Source organism: Sorex araneus, chromosome X, assembly GCF_027595985.1.
Source record: "Sorex araneus isolate mSorAra2 chromosome X, mSorAra2.pri, whole genome shotgun sequence".
Taxonomy (NCBI): Eukaryota; Metazoa; Chordata; class Mammalia; order Eulipotyphla; family Soricidae; genus Sorex; species Sorex araneus.
This window is the reverse complement of record NC_073313.1, coordinates 58,861,389-58,869,295: the sequence shown is the minus strand read 5'-3', so window position 1 is coordinate 58,869,295 and position 7,907 is coordinate 58,861,389.

Genomic DNA, 7,907 nt, shown 5'->3' with positions numbered 1-7,907 from the left:
AGGGAACCCAGTTTTTTTTTGCTTTTTGGGTCACACCCAGCAATGCTCAGGGGTTACTCCTGGCTTTGCACTCAGGAATTACTCCTGGCTGTGCTTGGGGGACCATATGGGATGCCGGCGATCGAACCCAGGTCAGCCGAGTGCAAGGCAAACGCCTTACCCGCTGTGCTATTGCTCCGGCCCCGGGAACCCAGTTTTAATAGAGCCAAGTTAAAATAAAATAAAAGTGAAAATAATAAGATAGCAATTTGAAGACTCATAAAACTTACATGCTGAGGGAATTATCTACTTGAAGTGGCTGCTTTCAGAAGTTCGATTTATATCAAGTACATGAGTGTTTATTAACAGTTTATGTTTTACCTTTGGCAAGAGCATTCTTCTCCAACCATTCCACAGAAAGTCTGCAACACACAGTGCTAAAATTCTTGCCCAACCATCTCTCAGCTAATTGTTGTAATAGTCATTGAGCAGTCCTGATCCATGACTCCTAGCCCAGATGCAGCATAACAGAGCAAATTCCATTTGAATTTCATAGTCTGAGAGTGAAGAAAAAGAATGAAGAATAAATGAGCCTCCAAATAAAACTTATGTGCAAAATAAATAAGTAAAGCACATGACTTACACATGAAAGATCCTGGTTTGTTTCCTGACACTGTGTACCATGAAAAAGGAAGGAAATGGGGACGAGGAAGGCATGGTCAAGGGCCAAGGAAATGGCTCAAAGGTCTGAGAACATGCTTTGCATGCAGCTCTTGGTTTGATACTTGGCACAGAATGGTTCCTCAAACACCGCTGGGAGCAACCCCCAAGCATTGAGTCAGGTGTAGCCTACAAGCACTGGTGGGTGTGATCCCCCAAAACCAAAAACAAAAAGAGGGCCAGAGAGCTAGTACCAGGATTAAGGCGTTTGCCTTGCATGTGGCCAACTGGGGTTTCTTCCCTATTATCACATAGGGTCTCCCAAGCACCAACAGGAGTAATCCCTGAACACAGAGCCAAGAGTAAGTCCTGAGCACTACTGGCTGTGGCACCAAATGCCACAACCGCGCCCATAAACCAGGGCCAGGAAGGTGGCTCAATTGGCAGAAAATAAGTGTGGTATGTGCAAATGAGAGGGAAAAAAATGTGTGTCTGTCTGTTTTCTGCCTGTTTGTAGGAGAAAAAGATATAAATAAACAACCGTGCCATGCTCCCCTGAGCATCATAAGGTGGGACCTCTACAACTTAGACACACAAACACACACACACATCGTACAGAATAAGTGGGTAAGGGGAGCCGGAGTGATAGTACAGTGAGTAGAGGATTTGCCTTGCATGTAGCCAACTGGGTTCGACCCTTGGCATCCCATATTGTCCCCAAGCTCCCCAGGAATGATTTCTGAGCACAAATCTGAATATCATTGAGTGTGACCCAAAAACCTGAAACAACAACTCAAAATAGATTGAAGACCTAAATGGAAAATAATAAATGTCCTAGAGAGGGAGCAGAGATGGTTCAGGGGTTAAGGCACCTGCTCGCATGAAGCCAACCCCAGCTGCATCCTCTGCACCACAGAGCAGTCCCCAACCGCACCATAAGTGATCCCTGAGCGCAGAGCCAAGAGCAAGCACTGAGCACTGCTAAGTGGGCCCTAGTACCCCAAAGAACAAGCCTCTCCAAGCCCTATAAATGACCAATAAGCATATAAAAATGTTCATCATCATTTATAATCAAAGACATGCAAATCCAAAAGACAATGAACTCTCTCACACCAGTGTTGGCGGGCTGAGGTAAGAAAAGCACCCTCGCTCACCGGTGCTAGGAATGTCCTCTAGGTCAGCCTCTGTGGAAAACAATATGGAGATTTCTCAAAACATAAAAAAAGCACTACAAAAAAAAACCCATTAGAATCCCCTTACAACACTGCAGTTCCATTTCTTGGTCTTTACCCCCAACACAAAAACATTAATTCAAAAAGATACGTATACACCTGTATTCATTGCTGGGCTGAGTACAATAACCAGGATACGGAAACCACCCACATGTCCAGTGGCAGGTGAAGGGCTAAAGAAGCCACTGTACATACACAACGGAACACGATGCTGCCAGAGACACAGAACAGCGGGGAGGGCACTTGCCTTGCAGGTGGCCAAGACCATGTTTGATCCCCGGTATCCCATAAGGTCCCCCCATCCCTGCCAGGAGAGAGCCCTGAGTGCAGAGCCAGGAGTAAGTCCTGAGCACTACTGGCTGTGGCACCAAATGCCACAACCGCGCCCATAAAAAGAAGGGAAAAGAAAACTGAACTAAGAGTTTGCTGTGCCTACATAAGCACTAGAGATGTCAGATGGAGCCAAGTACGTGAGAGGGGGAAAGACAAATGCCGATGTTCTCCTTCGTCTATGGGGTACAGAGGAATGAGATGGGGATGGAAGGGACCGAAGGATGGCAAACCGTGGCCGTGTGTTAGAGGACTAAGGAGGCCAAGAAATGGGGGAGTGAGGCCGAGATGTGATCCTGGGGGCTGCACGTGTACAGCCTCACCGCAGCTGCACGAGCATGATTCCAGAGGCCAGCTAAACTACTTTTGGTATCGGCAGCTCCTTGCAGAAATGTCTCCAGACTGAGAACTAAGCCGTGGCCCCATGCCTGCCCAGGAGGGGAAAGGTTTTTCTTTCTCACCTTTTCCTTGCCGGGGGCGTGGGGGTGGGAAGGGCGTGGTGACCGCCATATTATGAGGACCACTAATGACAGATACAAGCTTGCAATGATCCAATTTCTGGAAGAAATTTCCCTGGACTTAGTTGCTAAAATACAGAAATCTGAAACCGCGTGGCCGCAATAGCGGCCGCGTGACCCCATATCTCTTCACAGCGGGTCTGACTTTAGTGGGGAACTCCTAACAATAATAGTGAGTTTTTTGTTGAAATATTGAATGTAACCAAAGTAAAGAGAAAATAAAGTGAAATTTATCAGTTACACAGGTGGGGGGGTGGAGGAATGGGAGGTATACTGGGGTATTTTTGGTGGTGGAATATGGGCACTGGTGAAGGAATGGTTGTTTCAGCATTGTATAACTGAGACTTAAGCCTGAAAGCATTGTAATTTTCCACATTGTGATTCAATAAAAAAAAAAAGAAAGAAATGGGGGAGTGAGAGTGAGGTGATGAGGTGAACTGCAGGTCAACAAGGTCATGGGTTGAGGATCTTAAATACCACAACAAATGGGTTTGCTAAGGAGCTGGATGGGTCGAGGGAGGGACCTTGCGCCATTGGTGGTGAGTTTGGAGTTGAAAATTTTAAGTCCCAAACTGTAACAGGACGGTCAATGAGAATGATTGCCTAACCCTTAATTCTTAGTTCTTCAAACCTTAGAAGAATAACAGAGCACAACATCGAACTTGGCAATGACTTCACCAAGGTGACACCAATGGCACAGGCAAGCGTGAACGCACAGGAGTGGGAGTTGCTTACTAAGGGCCCGAGTGTGGCTTTGCACGCAGGGGTTCCAGGCTCCATCCCCAGGGCCCCAGTACTACAAACACTGAAACACACAAAAGGGACTGTATCACATGGAAAACCTTCTGCAGCTTCAAAGACAATCAGCAGAGTGAAAAGCACACCTATGGAGAGAAAATTACTGCCCATTGATGAGGGGCAGAGCCCTGCCCACACTCCAGACGGGCATCGCCTACCCAGAGCCAGCTGGGTCAGGGTGACCTGACATGAGCACGGAGTGTATTCAGGCGTCCGGTGGGGGAATCGTTGGCTTCCTTGGCTTCCTTGGTAACCTCGGTAACCTGGGACCCATCTCTGAATGTGCTTGTGGTCTCGAGGTCATTCAGACCAGGCTTTGCAAAATACCCTGCTTGAGAAGTTCTGCTTTTGTCTCCTGCCAGCTGCCTGCAAATGCCCCGGCCCCCATCAGTTATGCTAGAAAACCCGATCTCACCTTTGGTCAGGGCCCAGCCTTTGGAGCAATGTGGGAGACCATGCCCCTTACAAAACTCAGCCCTGAGGCAATTTCGTAGAATATGATCGGGCATGCAACCATGCAGCCGGGAAAGGCGAGAATCTATAAGGCGGGGAAGAATAGTATAAAAGACTTTAGGGTCTTTTAAATGTACAGGGCCATGTGGGCAAGAGTAGGGTAGGAAGCAACCATCCTTACCTGCCTTCAGGGCGGCTGCTGATTGGCTGTGTGAGATAGCCTAGACTCTGTGTCCCCTCTGAATGTTGAGGTGCTCCATCACTGTCCTTAATGTCTCCGGCTCACACATGGGGAGCCAGGCTGTGGGGCGACATCGAATGAACAAACAACCAACCTGTCAGCTCACTTGAGGCTACTCAGGTGGCCCTAAAGCTTGGACAGTCCTGGTGTGCATGTTGCCTCATGTGTCTGCCTCATTCCCTGCCGCTGACTCCTGCTGGATTGAGGTCCAAGGTGCTGGATTGACTTTAGGAGAACAAGAGCTCTGCTGGGTTGGCTGGTCTCAATACAACCGAGTCCTCCAGGGCCGCAGAGAGAGCATAGTGGGTAGGGTGCTTGCCTTGCACAGGGCTGACCCAGGTTTGCCCCCTGGGATCCCATTTGGTCCCCTGAGCATGGCGAAGAATGATTCCTGAGCGCAAAGGCAGGAGTGACTCCTGAGCACCGCTGGGTATGCCCCCCCCCCTTCAATAAAAAAGAAAATTGAGTCCTCTCACTTCTCAAGAGCATGCTACTTGGTTTCTCGCTGGTTGGCTGTGAGAATTTCCACGACGCAGAGTATATCTAATATGGGAACACACTCCTGAATAAAGAACTAAAGCTCACAAGGAAAACTTAAGTAAGGTCCCGAAAGGCCCAGGAATTCTTCCCAGTAGCACTAAATGAACTCAGGCAAGTGGGCAGGTGCTGGAAACAGAACTTAGGGCACATGAGCCTTATGCTTGTAAGGCAGGTGCCCAAGAAAAGGTGGAGAGGATTAACACAGGATTAACCATTTGGGGGTCAGAGGGCAGCAGGGAGGGCATGGGCCTTGCATGTATCAACCGGGTTGCATCCCTGGCACCCAATATGGTCCCTTGAGCCCCTCCAGGAGTGATCCCTAGTGTATAGCCAGGGGTTAACCCTGAGCACCACTGTAGGATAACAGAGCCCCAGGTAGTGTAGGTTTATTTGGGTTTCTCCCATCACAGTGCTCCCATTCCTCTGTGTTTATTTGTAATTTCTTTCTTTGTGTTCTGTTGACTTATAAATATTGTTTTTCTCTTCTTCTTGAGTCCTTTGCATAGTTTATTCAGAGCCATGTCCTTTTGTATGGGCATAGGAAGATAGTAGTAAATGCTATGCTTTTGTAACCTGGGAGTCATTTGACTCTACATGATATTTTCCTCCTGGGCATCTGTTCTCTTAGTTACGCCTCAGCTGCCCTTACTTCCTAGTACCCCCAAAAGCAGGGTCCCGCCGAGGGACAGGATGGACCCAGGGCAAGCGGTGAGTTATATGCTACCCTGGCATCGAGATGGGCCTGGCCAAAGTGCCTAATGCTTAACAATAAGTTAAGAGCTTGGTCATGGACAGATGCTGTCATGATCCTAAAAGTAATAACTAGATTCGGACCCTGCTAGGGTTAGGAATGATTCATCTGGCCTGAGCACTGTAGTCTGAGTGTGTGGCAAGATGTTCCCAGGAGAGCTGCCCTACAAGCCTCAATGTATCTCTTACTGTGTCCATACAAAAATAACTAGTATTACAATGTTGATGGAGTTTCTGGATTGAGGAAAGGAGAAAAACACCTTAAGAGGTATTTTGCCTGTGGGCAGTCAGGAAGGGCTTTGGAATGCCTCTAGGTGGTGTTTCCTTTGATGGGCCCTCAGGAAGGGCTCTCTTATGTTGATTTTACTGGGTATAACTTGGGCCCAGAGAGACAAGTAAGGGTGGAGTGACTAGTGGAAAGGAAGCAGAATCCAGAGAACTGGGATGGAGGAATGAGGAGTTAGGAAGGAAGAGTGCCTGAGATGAGACGAAAGATTGAATAAACGATAACTAATCAGCAACCGGCTTGGTCCTCATTCTTCCTTCGCCTGCCCTTGGCAAACAGCCATCCCGATCCAATCCATACACAGTGGCTCTAGAGCACCGAATGCAGGGGGCTGGAGCAATAGCACAGCGGGTAGGGCATTTGCCTTGCACGCATCCGACCCGGGTTTGATTCCCAGCATCCCATATGGTCCCCTGAGCACCACCAGGAGTGATTTCTGAGTGCAAAGCCAGGAATAAGCCCTGAGCATCACTGGGTGTGACCCAAAAAGCAAAAAAAAAAAAAAAAAAAAACAACCCCAAGCACCGAATGCGAGCTGTGAATTAGAGCCGCCTGGAGAGCCCTCGAACACACACCCTTCAGCGTGTGTTGTTTTTTACACACCACCAGGTGTAGCCCCCAAGCAAACAAACACAACCTCACATGGGGATTGAAGAGATGGTGAGGTGAGTAAGGTGCATGCGTTACATGCAGTCAAGCCTAGTTTGATCCCTGGCACCACATGCGGTCTTTGGAGCCCTGAGCACAGACCTAGGAGTGAGCCTTAAGCACAGCTTCGTGTGGCCTAAAAGCCAAAAAAATGAAGGGACTGGTGAGCTAGTAGAGGCGTTAAACGAGCTTGCTTTACCTACAGCAAATCGGATTAGATTCAAACCCCCCCACCCCACACTTCACATGGTCACCAAAGCACCGCCAGGGTCACCCTGAAACCCAGAAGCAGGAATAGTCCCTGAACACTGCCGAGTGAGGCCCAACTGCCCCACCCCCTGCCATCTCAGTGTCACAAATGTCAAAGCAATTGTCTGAGCAGTGAGAATTCTTTGGAGGGTGTGGCAGGAGGCCTTCAAACCAGGGCCTCCAGAAAGTGAATCTTCTTGTCCTGGCTCAGTTACAAGGAAAAAGAAAGGAAGAAATGTTTACCTGCGTGCTGAGTGTGCCCTGGGAAACACAGTTTGCTTTCGTCAGAGCAGTCAATGGCCATCATTTCCGTTTGAGCAGAGGAGAGAACAATGTTGTCCCAGCCACCCAGTGAGTACAATGGGAATTTCCCAGTCCCATAAAAGTAGCCACCACCCTGAGAGCAAAGGCTGGTCAAGGACACTGAGATCATGCCCACCCTCTGCTTCTGTTCAGGAGTCCTGCCCAGTCTTTAACAGAATACATCTCGGGGCCAGAGCCATAGTCCAGAGGGGAAGACTTGCACACAGCCAGCTTGGCTGGGATCGATACCCGGCATTCCATATGGTCATCCGAGCACCGACAGGAGTGATTCCTGAGCACAGAGCCAGGAGTAACTCCTGAGCATCGCCGAGTATGGCCCACCAAACCAAACCAAAACAAAACAAAGAATAAATCTGGGCCAGAGAGATATACAGTGGGTAAGGTCACTTGTCTTGCATGTAGCCAACAGGGATTTGATCCCTGGCATCCCACATGGTTCCCTGAGCACAGCCAGGAGTGAATCCTGAGCAAAGAAAGAGCCAGGAATCAACCCTGAGCATTGCCGGGTATGGCCCAGTGCCTCCCCCACCCCAATAAAAGAATAAAACAGACTGTCATTATTGGCTCATTTGCCCCCAGGTCACTCAGGGTCCCCCAAAGCGTTTATTTACTTCATTATAACTCGCAGAATACACCGACATTCTTATTCTAGTTGCCTATCCACACAATACCCAAGAGTCATCTCTGTGAAAGGGGAGAAATTATAACTGATCCTTTAGAAATCCAAAATATACTGAGAGGCTGGGCTGGAGCGATAGCCTAGCAGCTAGGGTGTTTGCCTTGCACGCGGCCAACCTGAGTTCGATTCCTCTGCCCCTCTTGAAGAGGCCGGCAAGCTACCAAGAGTATCTCACCCACATGACAGAGCCTGGCAAGCTACCTGTGGCGTATTTGATATG